This window comes from Macaca thibetana, chromosome 2, assembly GCF_024542745.1.
Source record: "Macaca thibetana thibetana isolate TM-01 chromosome 2, ASM2454274v1, whole genome shotgun sequence".
Classification (NCBI taxonomy): domain Eukaryota; kingdom Metazoa; phylum Chordata; class Mammalia; order Primates; family Cercopithecidae; genus Macaca; species Macaca thibetana.
The window spans coordinates 175,372,426-175,393,075 of record NC_065579.1 but is presented as its reverse complement, the minus strand read 5'-3'; the positions used below and the strand labels follow the sequence as shown (position 1 = coordinate 175,393,075).

Sequence of the window (20,650 nt, the reverse complement as noted above, 5' to 3'; positions counted from 1 at the left end):
TTATGCTCATATACAGGTTGAATATCTCTTATTCAAAATGCCTGGGACCAGAAGTATTTCAGATTTCAGATTTTTTGGGATTGTGAAGTATTTGTATTATACTTACTAGGTGAGCATCTGAAGTCTGAAAATTCAAAATCTGAACTCCTCTAATGAGCATTTCTTTTGAGCATCATGTTGGCACTGAAAACTTTAGAATTCTGGAGCATTTTAGATTTCTTACTTTTGGATTTGGGGTGCTCAACCTGTATTTATTTATTTATTTATTTATTTATTTATTTATTTATTTTGAGATGGAGTCTCGCTCTGCCAACCAGGCTGGAGTGCAGTGGCGCAATCTCAGTTCACTGCAAGCTCCGCCTCCTGGGTTCACATCATTCTCCTGCCTCAGCCTCCCAAGTAGCTGGGACTACAGGTGCCTGCCACCACGCCTGGTTGATTTTTTGTATTTTTGGTAGAGACAGGGTTTCACCATGTTAGCCAGGATGGTCTCAATCTCCTGACCTTGTGATCCACCTGTCTCAGCCTCTCAAAGTGCTGGGATTACAGGTATTAGCCACCTCACCCGGCCTTAACCTGTATTCTTAATCAGTCTCCTGGTCCTATGCTCAGCTACTGCTATGCCTTCACTGGGGCTCTTACTCAGTAGTAGGCCACTGTAGTCTATCTTCCCTCGTACCCCATATGGACTAGTAGCTCACTAAGACCCCACGTAATGGTTTTTAATTGAGTTATTCAGGAAGGAAGGCAAGTAGGTATGACTGTTTTTTGTTTTGAATTATGGCAATGGGAAGATTTTATACTACTTAGATTTGGACTAGAGAAACCCCTGCCTTTAGTCTAAACTGAAAAATGCTCCTCACATTTATCCAGAGGTCTGAGAACTCTGTCACATTTTCTGTGTAGATGGGTCAGGCACTTACTCCCTTTGTGAACAGTTGCTTATTTAACCTGTCAAGGATATTTTATGTAGGCTACACCTACATCTTCTTACTGCCATTTCCTCCTTTCCCTTCCCTTCATTTTCCTCTATTTCTTTCTCCTTCACTTCCTACAGCATTCATACACTCCCACTTTTTTAGTTGCCTTTGCATAAAACATTACTGAGATTTATTAGCACACTCAAAGACATTGCTTGTTTTCATAGTAGCATCCAAGTTATTAATTGTATGGTGATAAAGTCAAATCTCGGCCAGGCATGGTGGCTTACGCCTGTAATCCCAGCACTTTGGGAGGCTGAGGCAGGCGGATCATGAGGTCAGGAGTTCTAGACCAGCCTGGCCAATATGGTGAAACCCTGTCTCTACTAAAAATACAAAAATTAGCCGGGCGTGGTGGTGGGCCTCTGTAGTCCCAGCTATGGGGGAGGCTGAGGCAGAAGAATAGTTTGAACCTGGGAGGCAGAGGTTGCAGCGAGCTGAGATCACACCACTGCCCTCCAGCCTGGGTGACAGAGTGAGACTCCATCGCAAAAAAAAAAAAAAAAAAAAAAAAAAAAAAAAATCAAATCTCCATTGATGCTTCATTTTAAAAAAGAATACATTAGAATGACGTTTCTTATTTTAGCCCTCTATTGCAAATAAAAGTGCTTTGAGAACATGGCAATAGAATTTTTGAAAATGTCACCATTATTTTTAAGGCACTGTTGAAGAACTTACCAGTGATCTAAGGACTTCAATTTCAGAATAAGAAATTTGAAGAAGTGAGGCAAGATTTCCAAAACACTAAAAATGATTATCCTAACAATACACCTTCTCTAAATTGTATGCCGATGAATCATACAAACTATTATTCCTACTTTGATCCTTTCATCTCCCCAGAAAGTTAGGGTGATTTACTAGATGAGACATTTCCTAATGGTTATGAGACAGAGGTTCTTGACATATCAGAGGAGCATAATCATTGATAAGCATGATGTTTAGTCATAATGTCCTCTAACATAAAGAAAGATAATGGGCCTTTTTTTGCAAGATGTGAACTTGGAGGTTGGGCTTGGTTGAATCACCCACATAATTGAATGAGGTTTGGGGACTTTGTATATGAGGTTTTTTTCCCTCTATTCATAGAAATATCAGTTTGTTATACCCTGTCTGTGGAACGATGTATGGCAGGGGTTACAACACACACATGTCAGAGTCAGGGGACTGGCACTGGCACCTCTGAGCTAAAAAATTCTTACATCTCACTTGAGAATAAGACGTAGAGGGAGTCAGCAGGACAGCCCAACGAGTGTGCACATGGGGGAATTCATGCTCAGTAGGTAGTCAGGGAAATATGGGCAAATTAATATTTAGTACACTTCATGGTCCCTGAGGTAACGTTACACAGAGCTAATATGTAATGTCAGTTTTGTGCTGTGAAGAATTCACCATGGCTTATACAATGGCCTACATTTTTTTGAGTAAGGCAAATGCCAAATTTTATCTAAAGTAATTCTTTAGAAAAATCATTTCAGCAAATTAGGAAAAGGATGAAGTAAGCAACCACAAAAGATAAACACTTTAAAATGTGATGAGTGGCACTTTATACGAGCACGGAAAAATTCCTAGATAACATAGCATGACAAAATTAACCACAGAATAGAATATCGGGAGTTTCCAGACACCACTTTTATCTTGGGCTTCTGATTAAGTATATGTACTAAGATTTTAAGAAATTAAACTAAAACTGGTTTTTGATCATTGTTCTTTCTGACTTTAAGAAGATAAAAAGCAGCGGTTCTCCAATATGAATTTTGACATTAAATTTTCTTCGTCTAGTTACCCTAATTTTAGTTTTTCGGGATGCATTATTAAATGTGTTTTGAAATGCAATGTAAAGAAAATACAAAAGGACCGAATGAGCTATGATCTCACTCTGGGGGAGGGAAGGATTGGAAGGGAATATAAATCCCAGAGGTTCTTTCCCAGGAGTCATCATGGAAAAATTACACACACACACACACACACACACACACACACACACACACACACACACACACACACAGAGGCTGGTTTCACTGCACTTTCAGCAAGTCCGTCATTCTCTGTTTCCTTGAGTATGTGTTATTTCACTTTTCTTTATGAGAGAACTAAAAGGAACAAAGTTAATGGAATTTCCAATAAGATCTGCAAATGGTTAACAAAACAAAAATTTAAAAAATACACATTAAATTTGTTCTGTTTATGAAAAGAATCTTTTCTTAACAGGAAAGAAAACTATAATGCATAGTTTAGCAGAAGGAAAATTCCATAGAAACAAAATTATTAGCGTTTTGTAACCTTGGAATGAGAGTTTGTCATAACTTTTCAAAGTATGAAGCTGAAGTTTTCTATTTCCCAGTTAAATTTTTTTTTTTGTGACACAAAAATATTATTGGGCACTATAGCAAAGATTTATTGTCTTGTTTCTCTAGACTTGGTTACTCTGTCTTCTCATAACAGCACCTTCATTTTCCTTAAGATATAATCTTTCACAGTTTATGTGGTATTGCTGGGGCGAACTCTCCTTCCTCCTTGGCTGTGTGAGCCTGACCAATCAACACATCCTATCCACTGGTCACAGTGATTGGTTCAGGGATTATCATGTGACCTAATTTAGGCCAATGAGAATTCGTTCTGAAACTTAGTTCTACATGAAGGTAATAAGTATCTTTTTCACTGCGATTTTTAGCTGTAGGATGATGAAGGAGGCCTGCAGGTACTGGGAACCACCACACTGGCAGAACCAGGCTGAAAATAGAGACAGAAAAGAAGGAAGTACTGTTGAGGCGAAGAAAAAGACTGAGTGCTAAGGGCCATATTTAATTTCTTTCACAGAACAGTTTTTTTTTTTTTTTTAAGGATGAGATTGATTTTTTTACAAAATAATTAGCAGAGAGCAAATATGGGCTACATGTAATGTCAATATTGACTATAAAGCAGTAAGTAGTCAATTAATACTGAAGTTTTAAACTTTTTTGCCTTAACCTATGTGAATTTTTACAATTTAATTAACTAAAACATTTTAATACTTATTATGGACTAGTCACCATTTTAAACACTTTAGGAAAAGTAGCTCACTTAATCCTCAAAATAATCCCTTGGTATAGAAATTACTGACATCTTTATTTTACCATGGAGAAAGATGAGGCACAGAGAGGTTATGTAACTTGCCCAAGATCTGGTCAAGAACTGGTTAATTGATAAGAACAGAAATGTATTTCTCAGTTTTAGAAGCTGGGAAGTCCAAGATCAAGGTGCTGGCATTTGATGAGAGCCTTCTTGCTGTGTCTTCACATGAAGAAAGGCAGAAGGCTAATAGAAGGATGAACTCCCCAAGTCAGACCGTTTTATAAGGGAACCTAATCCCATTCACAAGGAAGGAGCCCTCGTGGCCTAATCTTAAAGCACCTGTTTAAGGTTTAGGCTCCACCTTCTAATATTGTCACTTTGGCAACACCTGAATTTTGGAGGAAACACACTTAAACAATAGCATCTACCTCTGGAGGTTATTCTGAGGATTTCAAATGGCAGTACTTAAACGGCATGTAGCAAAGTATACTAATTTAACTATTACTACGGATAAATCTCATCCTTTTTTGTTATATCTTATGCATGATGTTTTTCTTTTTTCGATTTATATTCCCCTTCTCAATACATATGACTATTGTGCTGTCATTAAACTAGTGCTTTTATTTTCTCAAAAGTCCATTTTTTTAAGTTCAGCCTTAATAATCTCTTATCCTAATTTGTTCTACCGTTTGTAACAGGTCTTTTCTTTTGGAAAAATAAATAAAAGGGTGTGGGATACAGAAAAAAATCAAGTCCCTGACCCACCTTTTTGCATCTGTCCTTAGAGAACTAACCTTTAGGCACCCAGTCATTTCCTGTTCCCACAGAAGTTAAGAGATATTCGTGTCATGTTTGTTCAGCACTTTAAACCGTTTTCTTTGGAGAGGGACTGGACTACCAACTATTTGTTAGTGAGTTGCCTCTGATCTCATAATTACAAACAGGAAGCCAGTGTACATGTTAGCTCAGTTTTCAAAGGCAAAGGGAAAGAATCAATCACATTAAATATAATTTTAAAATTCTGCTAAAAACAAGCAATGAGGAAAGGATTTTCTATTTAATAAATGGTTCTGGGAGAACTGGCTAGCCATTTGCAGAAAATTGAAACTGGACCCCTTCCTTACACCTTATACAAATATTAACTCAAGATGGATTAAAGACTTACATGTAAAACCCAAAACTATAAAAACCCTAGAAGAAAGTCTAGGCAATACCATTAAGGACATAGGCACGGGCAAAGATATCATGATGACATTGCCAAAAGCAATTGCAACCAAAGCAAAAATTGACAAATGGGTTCTAAATAAACTAAAGAACTTCTCTGCACAGCAGAAGAAACTATCATCAGAGGGAACAGGCAACCTACAGAGTGGGAGAAGATTTTTGCATTCTGTCCATCTGACAAAGGTCTAATATCCAGAATCTATAAGGAACTTAAACAAATTTACAAGAAAAAAACCCAACCCCATTAAAAAGTGGGCAAAGGACATGAAACAGGCACTTCTCAAAAGAAGACATTCATGTTCCTGACAAACATATGAAAAAAAGTTCAACATCACTATCATTAGAGAAATGCAAATTAAAACCACAATGAGATACCATCTCACACCAGTCAGAATGGTGATTATTAAAAAGTCAAGAAACCACAGATGCTGGTGAGGCTGTGGAGAAATAGGAACACTTTTACATGGTTGGTGGGAGTGTAAATTAGTTCAATCATTGTGGAAGATGGTGTGGTGATTCGTCAAAGATCTTGATTCCTCAAAGATCTAGAACCAGAAATACCATTTGACCCAGCAATCCAATTGCTGGGTATATACCTAAAGGAATATAAATCATTCGATTACAAAGATACATGCACACTTATGTTCACTGCAGGACTATTCACAATAGCAAAGATGTGGAATCAACTCAAATGCCCATCAATGATAGACTGGATAAAGAAAATGTGGTACATATACACCACGGAATACTATGCAGCCATAAAAGGGAATGAGATCATGTTCTTTGCAGGGACATGGATGGAGCTGGAATCCATTATCCTTAGCAAACTAATGCAGGAGCAGAAAACCAAACACCATTTAATCTCACTTATAAGTGGGAGCTGAACAACGAGAACACGTGGACACAGGGAGGGGAACAACACACACTGGGGCCTGTTGGGAGGGTGGAATCAGGGGAAGGAGTGCATTAGGAAAAATAGCTAATGCATGTTGGGCTTAATACCTAAGTGATGGGTTCATAGGTGCAGCAAACCACCATGGCACATATTTATCTATGTAGCAAACCTGCACATCCTGCACATGTACTCCAGAACTTAAAAAAAAATTCTGCTGCTCTGAATGACCAATATGAGGTATTTAAAAATATATAATAATACAACACTGTTGAAAAATCTGTGCAGAGGCAAAGCATTATACATTGTGGTTGTTTAGTTCCTGTGCGTTGTGGGTCATAGGCAGCCACAACTAAGTGTTTCAGAATATTTCCCTAAACTCAGTCCAGGGATGGACACTTCACACTCACAGACAAAAAACAAAATGGGCTTTTTCCCTTCCCCACCTCTGAGAAAAAGGTCTGATCTACTCCAGAAGGAAGGCTTATGGGAATTATAAGTAGACAACTGATTACTGAACTATACCCACTGTTTTAGTCAGCCTGGGCTGCCATAACAAAATACCATAGACTAGTGTCTTAAACAAGAACACTTTCTCATAGTTCTGGAGGCTGGATGTCTGAGATCAGGGTACCCAAGTGATTGGGTTCTGGTGAGGACCACTTCCTAGCATGCAGATGGTTGCCTTCTTTCTGTGTCCTCACATGGCAGAGATAGAATGAGCTGTGGTCTCTCTCTCTTCCTATAAGGACAATAATCTCATCATGTGGGCCTCACCTTCAAGACCTCATCTAAACCTAATTACCTTCCAAAGGCCTCACCTCCTAATATTATCACACTGGGGGATAGGGGTTCAACATGAGTTTTGGTGGGGGGACACAGATATTCAGTTCATAGGACTCACTTTTCTCCTCTTATGATTTTCTCAGAGCAGGAGTGAACATTTATTTAAAAGCTTTAGAGCAGGAATGAAAGGAAGTAAAGGAAGAGGGCCAAGCGGGTGAATTGAGAGTCAAGTGCATGGTTTGACTTGGGGTTTTATATGTTGGCATGCTTCCGGGGTCTTACATCCCTTCTCCCTGATTCTTCTTGTGACTTTCTATAGAAATCAGCTATGGAGATCAATTTGAATATAATTACCATATTCTACCATAATTGCGTATGAACTTAAAAGTTTACTTCATGTGAACTTTAAATCAAAGTCATTATTAAAAGTACTCAGTTCTAACATTTAGTGACCTAATTAGATCTTGGAGTTGGACTGAAGAAAATCGACCTAAAATCTTTTTGTCCTTAAACATTAAATTTAGTATCTTGTATTTTCTCATGTAGTGAAGAAATATTAAAAGAAAATACTTTCACTTGAGTGTTTCATCTCATTGCTAACGAGAAATATTATGAAATAAACATCACTCTTTCCTCTGAGGAATTCTCTAGCCATTACTGGAGGCAGGATGTGGTGTTAGATGGACAAACATGACCTCATGATCCCTCTGCTAATGTGAATCTTTGTGAAAAATTAAGCATATTGTTTAAACAATCGGTTTAAGGTTTAAGTGCGTTGAGGTAGATAAAATGGGATCACCACCCTGCCTCAACTTGGCACCAAGTTGTCTTTGAAACCATGACTCATCCTTCCTCTTAGAAAGTGAAAATGCTCTTAAACAACTCATTGCTTAGTGGCTCAGAAATAATTTTGAAAAAGTGATAACAATGCCATCAATTATTTTGTGAAGACAACAAACTCCTTTGATTTTTCCAAATTTGAGGGGTCTTTTCTAAGTCTTTGTGGTTTTTTTCAGACCATATAGATGGCAGAGGGTTGGGTTTTTTTTTTGGTTGGGGTGTTGTCTTGGATGTGAGGTTTTAATTGTCATGGACAAGACTCTTGGGTCTCCAGATGCCTTAAAATGGAATCATTAGTGAATTAAAATAATGTAGCTCTCCAGAGTGTGATTTGCTTCAGCTTGTTAGGTTGTTCAACTCTTTTAGAAATAAGATGAAGCATGTGTCTTTATAGCAGCATGATTTATAATCCTTTGGGTATATACCCAGTAATGGGATGGCTGGGTCATATGGTACATCTAGTTCTAGATCCTTGAGGAATCGCCATACTGTTTTCCATAATGGTTGAACTAGTTTACAATCCCACCAACAGTGTAAAAGTGTTCCTATTTCTCCACATCCTCTCCAGCACCTGTTGTTTCCTGACTTTTTAATGATCACCATTCTAACTGGTGTGAGATGGTATCTCATTGTGGTTTTGATTTGCATTTCTCTGGTGGCCAGTGATGATGAGCATTTTATGCACACGTATGTTTATTGTGGCACTATTCACAATAGCAAAGACTTGGAATCAACCCAAATGTCCATCAGTGACAGACTGGATTAAGAAAATGTGGCACATATACACCATGGAATACTATGCAGCCATAAAAAAGGATGAGTTTGTGTCCTTTGTAGGGACATGGATGCAGCTGGAAGCCATCATTCTTAGCAAACTATCACAAGAACAGAAAACCAAACACCGCATGTTCTCACTCATAGGTGGGAACTGAACAATGAGATCACTTGGACTCGGGAAGGGGAACATCACACACCAGGGCCTATCATGGGGAGGGGGGATAGGGGAGGGATTGCATTGGGAGTTATACCTGATGTAAATGACGAGTTGATGGGTGCTGACGAGTTGATGGGTGCAGCACAGCAACATGGCCCAAGTATACATATGTAACAAACCTGCACGTTATGCACATGTACCCTAGAACTTAAAGTATAATAATAATAAAAAATAAATTAAAAAAAGGAGGTTAAAAAAAAAAGAAATAAGATGAAGCAGGAGCTTAAGATGAAAACTTTCAATCTGCAGTAATGTGTTTACAGACCTATTGTTTCAATAGAAGGAAAACCGAGGTCAGAGACAGTTATTTAACTTGCTCAAACAAAAATTAAATATACACACACATAGACACACAAACACATACAAATATACACATCCTATTTTGTTAAGGACAATGAGGAGTTTCAAAGTGACAATTATTTTGTGTGGGTCAATAAATTTATTTATTTTACCTATCTCATCTCTCTTTTTTTGGCAATTGACAGATTATGTCATGGAACCGTGATATAATTTGGATAGTAACAGATTTTATAGATTAATGAAGTAAGTCTGTGGTAAGATGTGAATTACTTTTTATAAAAACAAGTGATCCATGTACCACCAGAAAAATAGATTAGCAGAAGACATCCAGTAGTATATATTATACTCACCAATGTGATAGCCTAAACAAACCCAACCTACCCAGAGTGATGCAGTGTTACAGCAAGTCAGTATGTCAGGGCTGTGGTGAAGCTGGGGAGAAATGATGTGTGGAGATTCAAGAAGCAAGGTAAATTCTATCATTATCAAAAATTTATCAGTAGGAGCTCAGGGAAAGGAACCATATCCTGTGAAGTACATTTCCAGGTGTAAGACATGGTCCTACATCCCAGATGGGCTAGACTACTAAGAAGGTAACCAAAGCAAGAACTTAAACACAGAGAGTAGAACAGGGGTCCAGTTACCAAACAGGTGGCGACTGGGTTTCACCAACAGGGCAGAAGCTCCATTCCACCAGTCAGTCAGCAAACATTTATTGACTATGTGTATGCCACCAATATATTAGGTTCTGGGGCATAAAATAAAATAAGATATAGTTGCTGTCCTTTAATTGCTCACAATTAGAGACTGGGATACAAGTTTAAGACCTGTCTAGGAGCAAGAGTCACAGGATGATGAATGCTAGAATAGAGAATCAACGTGATTTACATCTTTTCTGCCAAATGTCAGAATTGGTCTTAGAGATGGGGGATAAGGGATGGAGTTTGCAAATGGGGATCCAGTAATTCTATTTATGGGGAAAGGAAGGTTGTAGAGGTCAGGAGGAATAAGGACCTGCCTCTTCTGGAACAGCATAGGCAAGAACATAGAGATGGCATTTTCAGGTCTTGGCAGATATTTCCTTGCTCTGAATCCTCTTATAGCTTGAAGAGAGCAGGTGAAGGGCTATGGACAGTTGTAGTTCTCTTTTGCTCTCAGCAAACAGATACTTCACACATTTTAGTTAATCTGAAGATCAAAGAATGTCATGGGAGAAAATATGTCAAAAGCAAAACAATCCTTTTGAAATTGTGGGAAGCCATCCGAGGAAAGACAAACATGTTTTTCCTCTATTAGATCATTTCTTTAGAAAAGAAAATCTTGATGATTTGCTTACCTCCTAAGTGATTTTTTAATAATTAGTACCCATATGTGATTTCTGTCTCTATTTCATTATGATACTTTCTTGACACCTATTGTTTACATGAATTCTAAGGATGCTACCAAAACAAATTTGTCATTTTACATGCTATGGGATACGGTTATAAAACAACGTAACCAATATTAGCAGATGTCCTTATTCCAGTCTTCCAGATTTTGAATTTAAGTCATTGTTAAGGAGTCTATTAGGAAGCATGCAGTCAACTTTGACCTAGGAATCAGGAAATTGGGTTTCAATCCTGTCTTCCCCTTTCTTGCTGTGTGACTTTGGCCAAATCTCTTAATGGGAATTGGTTTCCTCATCTCAAAAATGCTTAGTTCATGCAGATGTTATGGATTTTAAATGAAATGAGGACATAAATACCAATACTTCAGGTTGGAATCTACAACCTCTCCAAATGCCATCCTACTTTTCCCTCAGCCCCGTTCCCACATGATTCCTCTACATATCCTCCCTCTCAGCAAAACAAAATAACATTTGATTGCCCCTGGGCACTCTTGTTCAGAACTTTTCCCTTCTATTTTCATTCAGGAACACTTTTGTTGTTTCCCACTACCTAGAAAATAATGAATGAGGATACGAAGTGACTTTTCTAATTTGTTTTCTTGATGATTCTGGTCCAAGTAGAGGAGCTGGTTACCTTTTTTCTGAAGCATTTGACTTTGGCTTTAGCCAACATTTAACAGTATGTTCCTCTCTCTTTTTTCCTTAGTTTGGGTAGATCAGAAAGAGATGGTTTTAATAGGGTACTTTACAGTTAGTAACTTACTTGAAGAGATTCTATGTTAAAATTAGTGCTTCTGTCAGAAATAGATAAAATATTTAAAATGTCTAGAAGGATTTCAGTTTATTTCAAATTATTGAGGGACTAATGGGCTATTCTCCATCAAAGTTCCTCAGGGACATACTGCTCTGATTATAAGTATTGATTATTCTATTTTTCTGTATGCTTCTTAAGTAGTAATGATTTTTTCCAGAATATGCCTCTCTTATGTTTAATTGTTAATAAATATATGTTACTAACGAAGTAAAATTATTTATTGAGAATCACAATTATGTACCAGATATTTAAAATAATATCAATATGGCAAGCCCCATTATAGCATATTAATAAAAGTTCAGAAAGGCAAGTAAATTATCCAATTCCAACCGTAAATATTATTTTCCTGTTGGGGTTCAAGCGCAAGTCTACCTTACTCTAAAATGCAAACTTTTTCTGTAATACCTTGAGGCAAACTTCGAATTATAACCTCAAGATGCTTGAATTACCTGTTTTAAATGAGGAGATATTTTTGTCTCTGGGGCTTGACACATACTTGAATAAATGAAGAAATGAGTCATACTTATACTCAGAGAGAGCTGTGTGTATATTTTAGAAAGACACTAGAAGCTCTTGGAAGTATGTGGGCAGTTGCGGCTGCTCCTGAGCTGACACTAACTGCTCATGACTCCTCTGTGGGAGAAGTAGGTGGTTTCCTAGAGGAAGAAGTTTGGATAATGAAGCCACAGAGATTTGCTGATACATTTGCTAGGCATGACTTCTGGTCATTTAGAAAGCTATTTTGTGGCTTCATCAATAAGGTATTCCCCAGCTGCGTTACTCCTTCACATTGTCATCTCTTCCCCTGGAATTGAAGGCTTCCTGGTCCGAGACAAGGAAAATTATTCCCTCACTGCCAACCCTGATCTCTGGCTGCAGTAATAAGCAGAGGAAGTAAGTAATACCTAGGAATCAATTTTTTTGTTTTTTGTATGGCATGGGATATAACTAATCCTTTGATTCTGAAACGTCATTGGTGTGTAAGAGCATCTGAGCATTCTCAGTAATAATGGGTACTACTGTTTGCAGAAATTAACAGACGGAAGCTGAAGTCCTCATTGCCTGGAAGTTATATTTTCTTTCATGAATAGTTTATTATTTTCTGATTATAAAATAATATATAGGTGTTAGAGATTATAATGAAGACAAAAGTTGAAAGAAGAGAAAAATACCATTTACAATTTCACCACATTAAATAAGACCACTATTGCTAACATTTTGGTAGATTTTTCTACTACCCCTGGCGTTTTTTGGTAGTTGATATTATACTATAGGTATGTGTTTTACTTCTTTTTTGTCTGTTCACTTAGTATTCTCTGAACACTTTTCTAAGTGATTAAAAATGTAAAAACTCTTCTAAATAATTTCTTACTTGATGTTATAGTTACCTTCAATGTTACTGTAAAGGCTCTTAAATATAAATGCATAATGATTACATACAATATTCTTTTCTATAAATTAGCCGTATCTGTCCAAGTCATATACCTTGTTGTCCATAGAACTAAGACTAGAAACAGTTTGCTCTTATTAAACTAAAGGAATAAAAAAAGTAAATTTTTTTGGTTTTGTTTTTTCACATTCTTGATGAAGGCTAATATTAAAAATAAAATTGGGATTTTGATTAAAATTAAAATTATGTACTCTTAAAGAAGTGCTTCACTTAGTATATTCTGTCATTTTTTTCAAGGTTCCCACATGATCATTCTGTTTTTAACGAGCTGAATGCAAGGAAAGAACAATGCCAGTAGTATGCTCTACAGGGATTTATTTCGCCTGTTAAGGAATACATCCCCTTTGTGTCTGTATCAGATGGAATATAAGCAGATTTTTACTGACACATGATATAATATTACGGCATCTGCTATAGGTTTGTAGAACTGGGTTATGTTGTGGTTTTAATTATAACAATTTGATCTATAGTTTGAGTATGAACACTGAGATCTCCCCTTCCAAACTTTTCTTGTCATTTTTTACAGATGAAGAAATAAGAATGTGGAAGCATAATCATTTGTCCGAGGTCACAGAGGGAGATGATTACACAGCTGGAATGTAAGCCTCAGTACTTTACTGAATCCTTGGCTTTGTCCATAGGCCCAGCTACAGGCATAAAGCTTTTCTCTTCCCCAGCAGTGACTTCGAGTACCAGCTTTCAGATTTATTTGACATTGAATCTAAGCTTTGTGACCAGTATTTAGCAGGAGAAGAAGGGGAGGAATTACTTATCCCTTGGCATACATTAGCATGCAAATAAACCCTTTCTCTGCATTGTGGAAGGGTCTGAAATTATCACATATACAATGTATCTTTTATCAATGCCCTTGAATACAAATATTACTTTGAAGAATCCAGATTTAGAGGCCTTCTCCAAACATTTGCATTGTGTCTTTTTCTTGGGATCAGAACTTCTACCTATAGTCATTTTAAGAAAAAAGATCATGAATCAATTAATTTATTCATTATTTATACCCTTATATTGTCTCCCAAATGTTTTAATGTGATGTACATTGTATACATGTACACAATAAATCTTTATATTTAAATATAATGTTATAATCACAAAATGAGAATAATTATTACAACCATTCATTCAAATAGCTTGATTATATCATTGAGCTTTTCTTTTAATTCTGGGTTTTTTGCTGTCTAGTTTAAATCAGAATGGCATCTCATTTAATTAACAGAAACCTGAGTTTATTTGATTAATGGAAACAAGATGATTTCAAGTGTGATACACTTTTTCTGTACTAACGTTTAAGATACATTTATTACAACCGGCCACTTCATAATGGGCCGTAACCATTGTTTAAAGACAATGGCTACTGTTGTTTGAAAGCTAAGGAAAGATCCAATGCTACCAGATGTATATCGGCTGAGAAATGATCAGCTGAAACTACAGGCTGAAATGCTATATAAGGTAGGCAATAAAATTAGAGAATATTTGCCAAACCCAAGCAGCAAAGAGGACCCAGCTTAGAAGTAATGTAAATTTTAAAGCTCTTTACCAGTGGAAAGCTAATTTGAAATATTAGAAGTTATTATTTGTTTTATGCTTCTCTCTCTAGCAGTATAGTTTTTCACTGGCGTGTAAGAGCTCTTTTATTAGTAATGATATCAACCCTTCTTCTCTAAATTAGTTTTTTGCTTATTTAAAATTTCTGAATTTTTCTCTAACATGACAGTGATTCTGATGCAGTAGTTCTCAATTGGGGTAGTTTTGTACTCCAAGGGACATTCTGGCAATGTCTGGAGACATTTTTGGTTGTCAGAACTAAGAGGACTGTGTTCTGGGCATTTAGTGGTTAGAGGACAAGAGTGCTGCTAAACATCCTATAATGGACAGGGTGTCACTCACAACAAAGAAGTATCCAACTCCAAATGTCAATAATGCTGCAGATGAAAAACCGTGGTCTAAGGAATCATCATCCTGGTGTATTTTGTTTTTCAAGTAGCTGGGAAGAATGTGAAGAATTCTCCAGAATTTTTCAAGATATTCTAAGTACCTATTTATTTTATAATCCTTGAAGACTTACTAAGTACCCACAAGCTGGTTGAGGAAAGCCAGTATCAAAATAAATATGAAATCATATTTATTTTTCTCTGATTAATCAAGGTCATCATGTTTTTAGATGCTCTGCAAAGAAAATTGGTCAAAATGTAAGACTGGTCCTCACATTAAATCATCCAAACTAGTAACACTCCTCTAAAAGCCTTTCCTCTTGGAACATTCTTGACTTTCACATAATCAGTAGGCAACCTCCTTAGTCAAGGAGTCCTCTCTAACTGGCAAACATATTGTTTGGAAGAATGATCTTTTCTTCCTCCTTGCTGGCTTTAGTTTCAGACAGCTAATTACAAGTCCTTGTTCCTCCTGTGACTTAAGGCAAATTACAATACCTTTTTTTCATGCCTAATTTTATTTAAAGATTTGAAAACTGTATTGCGATATAACTGACATACAATAAATTACACAAAGTGTACAATTGAATACGTTTGGATATATGTATACACTAAAAAACTTCACCGCAATGAAGATAGCAAACATATTCATTACCTACAATGAAGATAGAGAACATATTCATCACCTGCGAAACCTTCACTTGCCCCTTTGTAATACCTTCCACTTGTCCCTCCCTGCCTCCTCTCCTTGTTCTCAAGCAACCACTCATTTGCCTTCTGTCACTATAGATTAGTTTGCATTTTAAAAGAATTTTATAAACTGGAAGAGTCATACAAAATGTCTTAGGGAATTTTTTTCACTCAGTATAATTATTTCAAGATGTATTCCTGTGGCTGAGTGTATCAATAGTTGAGTTATTTTTATACTCAGTAGAATTCTGTTGTGTGGATAAACCCCAATGTATTTATCCATTCACCTAGTAGTAGACACTTAGGATATAATACTTTTTCTTTTGTAAAGTTTTTCACTATCTCTTGATGTTTACTTTTGTAAATGACTATTTTTCTGAGTGCACTGAGTGATAACCAAGCAAAACTCTTTGAAAATCTATCCACCAAAAATATTGCTGAAATGTAGTTTTTGTGAAATTTGACACCTCACTTTGGACCTCAAAGAGAAAGATATTGGATAAACATGAAAATGACTACTTCTAGTATCACAAAAAGAATAAAAAATAAGAAATAATTATACTACTAACTGCCTGAATCATCAGCCATTTTTCTTACATTTTTAAAAGCAATTGGTCTTCTCAGATTCTCAGTTTGAGGGAATGAGATTTCTTCCCACTTGGGAAGTGGGAAGCAGTAAGTAAGATAAAAATCACTCAGGAAATGTGAAAAGACTTGGCTTGTTAAGTTGGGTAACTGTGCAGCTGAAAATCACAATAATAAACTGCCTTTTTAACCTGGATGAAATCTTTTTTACGTTTCATATTTCAGCATTCAAGAACTCTTTTGGAGGGCTTCCATCTCTCCAATTAGTTGCTAGTAAAATACAAAAACTCTGCATCTTGCAGGGTGTTTGATGTGGAAGATATTGATTAACAATTACTCACCAGGAAACAGGAACACTCTTTTGATCTTCCTAGTTCACCCTTGTTAAGCTGATTTAAGAGCTCCTCATCATGGTGCCCATGAGTGCTACATCAAATAATACATGTCAAAGCCCTAAAATATGAAGCAATTTCTGGTTAATAAGGAGTTTTTGAACAGAAGGGAATCTGTAACACTGTAAGCTTTTCAGTCTGAGAGTTAAGTAGATATAAACAGGATGAGGAAAGAATACACAATAAGCAACTTATCTCGTTAATTTTCCACACATTCCTAGACGTGTGTGAGTGTATAAGCCGGACTTTTATTGTTGAACTGTCACTTTCACTGCATCAATTTAAAAATATAGCCGAAGAACATGTTTTATTTAGAGTTTGTTTTTAAAACTAACCAGTTAAATTGATCAGTTGTCAGATCTTACTTGATTACATCTAAGATATTCTCACAGGAAACTGATTATGATAAGAACTTAAGTTCTATCATCTGCTTCTAGTAACTTAGTACAAGAAGCATTTTTTATTTCAAAGGCCCATTTCTAATCTTTTATTATTCGAAAATGAAAAATATATTTTTCTAGTGTTACTGAGAAACACTAAAGGACCCACCCAACTCCCAGGCTACTCACTGTTCTTTCTCTTAATTGCTTTTGCATCATGTCCAAGTCTGAGCATTTGCACTGAACACATGCTTGATAAACTCTGCTGGCTGAAGATGCTTGTCTGCTTTGCATTCCTCAGTCTGTGACGGATTTTTTTTCTGCTTCACATACCTAAAGGGGCAAAGGTCAAATCCCCTCAGCTGCAGATGAGGTCATCTTGCTGATCGCCTGCAGCTGATCACAATAAAAACAAGTTATCCCATGTGATCCATCCTCCCTATTTAGGAGCAGTGATGTCATCTCTAGTGAGACAGGATGAGACATGCAACTTGTTTTAAATTGAACTACATACATTTTTCTTCTGACTTCACTGCAACCTTTTATTTACATTTTAGCAAAACGATTAGTTTGGTCATCGTTTCAAACTGAAAAAACACCCATAAATGAAATAGAGGGAGCTTGTATTTTATAAGTAGTCATTCGTGTTAAGTTGAGCCACATGAAATAGCCATTTGTTTCTGTGTAAAATGATTGGATATTGGCAATCTCATGGTTTGTCCTAATACTTCCAAAGCACCTATCTCCTAGAATATTAAACAAGTTCTGGGGTCAGGCAGACCTTAGTTTGAATTCCAACTCTGCCATTTACTAGCTGGGTGATCTTAAAACTTTAGGGTAACTTTTAGAACCTCACTTTACTAAATTAAAAAAAAAAGAATAACATAATATGTACCTCACAGGGTTATAGCTAACATGTGTAAAGTCCTTAGGAAATCATTTGCCTGCAGGAGGCACTCAACCCATGGTGTTAGTAAAAACAGAAGTAATACTGGTAGTGTAGTAACATAGGTCCCTTAGCCAAAGCCCTAGGTCAGATGTGTTTCAGAGCTCATAACTCTTCTGATTTTAGAAAAGTACTACTGTGCTTATTCTCAGGACTAGCTACATAATTTACAGGGCTCTGTGGTGGGGGTGGGGAAAGCAAGGCGTCTTGTTACAAAATTATTAAGGATTTCATGATGCCACAGCAGAGCTTTTAGCCAAGTGCAGGGTCTTTGTTAAGTGTGGGGCCCTGTGTGACTGCCCTGTTGTTTACATACTATCTCAATATGTACCCACAGTGTTACCAATCTTTTAGAATTTGTCTAGCATGTTTTCCAGTTTTCACCAGGAATCTGCCTCCCCACCCCCCACAAAAAAGTGAATAAAAAGAAAGGAAAAAGAAAACAAATAAATAAAATATATGTATACCCACAGCAAGGTCTGAGGACAGTATTCAAACACATTAACACTTTTCTAGGAAAATGTTTGGATATTCACACTAAATGGAGTACATAAAGACTGTAAATATCTTCCTGTCAGTTCAGGTCAGATTTATCACCAACTGTGTTTACCATAAACTTAGAAAAACCTTGCAGTTTTCAGAGCATTTTGGATCTGGAATTTCAGATAAGGGATTGTAGTGGGGTTTACATTGTGTTTTCCAGGCTAGCCACACATTGGGGGTTTATGTAAAAGACCTGAAGGTCAATCTGTGAATATTGAAGCCAAGGGCAATTGGGTTCCAATCCTGTTTTGACACATAGTTGTTGTGAGACTTTAGGCAAGACAGTTTGGAGGCAGTGTTGTAATGTGGTTCCCTAGGAGCCTTGGCTGAGGGGATGGGAGGGAAATCACAGCCTTCATTTATTGGCGGATGGATGAGCAGCAAGCTTCTAATGACAACAATAAACATAACCAAACAATGCCCACCACCTCAAAAAAGCGAACCCAACAATTTGACTTCCTCTTCTACTTATTTAGAGTTCTGCCTTCACTTGCCTTCTTCTTATGCCTCTCATCATGGTGTTAACCATCATGCTAACATATTTTCTTTACAAATGCCCTCTTAATACAGAATGTGACCAGGGAGTGAAACTGTGCGACACGGTTTGAATCTATGTCCCTGCCCTAATCTCGTGTTGAAATGTAATCCCCAACATTGGAGATGGAGCCTGGTGGGAGGTGATTGAATCATGGGGTCAGATCCTTCATAAATGGTTTAGCACCATCTCCTTGGTGTTGTTCTTGTGATAGAATTCTCAGAGACCTGATTGTTTAAAAGTGTGTTGCTCCTTCCTCCTGATGCCGCCACTGCTCCCACCTTGATAGATGCCTTGCTGTCCCTTTGCCTTTTGCTATGATTGGAAGCTTCTTGAGGCCTCCCCAGAAGCAGAAGCCACTATGCTTCATGTACTGCCTGCAGACCCATGAGCCAATTAAACCTCTTTTCTTAATAAATTGCCCGGTCTCAGGTATTTCTTTATAGCAGTGTGAGAATGAACTAACACACTGCGCCTTCTGTCTGAGCATCCATCCCAGCTCCGTCTTTGGCCAAAATTTGAGTCTGTGGAATAATAATGGGTGCCATTTATTGCAACTTGCCATCTTGGTGAAAAAAGGGCAGTTGCATCCATGTATAGTAGGGGCTTGGAATCAGATTTCTTACTGGAATCTATGATGTATTTATCAGGAGCCATATATATATGTATTATCCTGCAATGACTCAGTGGAATGATTCCTGAGGCAAGCAGTCTTAATGAAACCAAGTTGATTTTTCTCACAATGCGGAAAGAAATCAGATTAATTTAACATGTATAATATTTATTATTTTATTAATTATGTAATCTTCTTAGGATATAAAATAAGTGGACAGAATTTTTAAAAGTTTAAGAGGATGGGATTTTAACGGAAAACTGCAAAACACAAGTGAACAAAAATAGATGCACAGGCATACACTAGACATAAATACTATACTGTAATATTCTTACAGATTAAGAAATAAAATAGTTGGCAGAATTGTCCTAGTGGAGCATGAGACAATGAAATCATTTCAAGCATGCATGAGTGAGAAAATTAAGGCCAGAACCTGTATTTCATCCATTTGCATCCTAGAAAATTAGGCTGCCTAAGAAAGAAAGCATGACCAACTCCAATTATTTTTTGCAAGCGGCATTTGCAATTGTGCTATCATTCAATAGAAGTTCAAAGTAGGAAAGTATTTTATTATGGTCGGGAATACATCAAGAAATTTCCAGTCGAAACAACTGGTTTGTTAAACTGAATGAAAGTATTCAGAAATGAGTGCATTTACCATAAATTATCTAAATTCTAGATGGAAAACATCTGAATGTAAGTTATCCATGTATTAAGCAGAAGTGAGTATAAATAATACAATCACTGAGGTTGAGAAAGGGGTGGGTTATTTGGTAAGAACTGCAGATGACTACTTTTCCCAGCAAAGATATGCCCTTCAGTAACCACCTACTACCATGTCTACCCTTATCTTCCGGAGGGAATAACAGACTCTTCGTAACTACTAGAGCCCTTTCTTATTTTGTGGGACGTATGGGATGCCATGACTCCCTTGAAAAATCTGCACTTACCTTTTATGGGAGGAGTCTCATGCTTCACAGCATCTAGAGATGTGGGATTTCTAATTTTTTTTCATGTTTCATGGTCTTCTTTCCAATCTTTTTATATGGTATTCATTTTACTCTTTAAAATTCCTCCCTCAATTTTACCTGCTACTTATACAGTACCTGTACAAGTTTAATAATAAGAATAGCCATGCTTATATAGCATGGACTCTGTGCCAGGCACTGTTCTGAATGCTTCACATGTATCTACTCATCTAACCTCACAATGTCTCTAAGAGCCACCTTAATGATTACCATCTCCATCCTAAAAATGAGGAAATTGACTTACAGAGAGGTTAAGTACCTTGTATCACTAATA

The 20,650-nt window shown here is 36.9% G+C and overlaps 1 protein-coding gene and 1 non-coding gene across 2 annotated transcripts in view; one reads left to right on the top strand and one right to left on the bottom strand.

The window, feature by feature from the left end:
* CLDND1 (claudin domain containing 1) overlaps positions 1-20,650 on the bottom strand; it is an 871,794-nt gene that overhangs the window by 426,115 nt on the left and 425,029 nt on the right. The gene's annotated exons all lie outside the window — the stretch shown is intronic.
* Positions 17,992-18,056, top strand: LOC126949493 (U7 small nuclear RNA). Its single transcript, XR_007723772.1, has one exon. It is a non-coding gene; the product is annotated as a U7 small nuclear RNA (small nuclear RNA).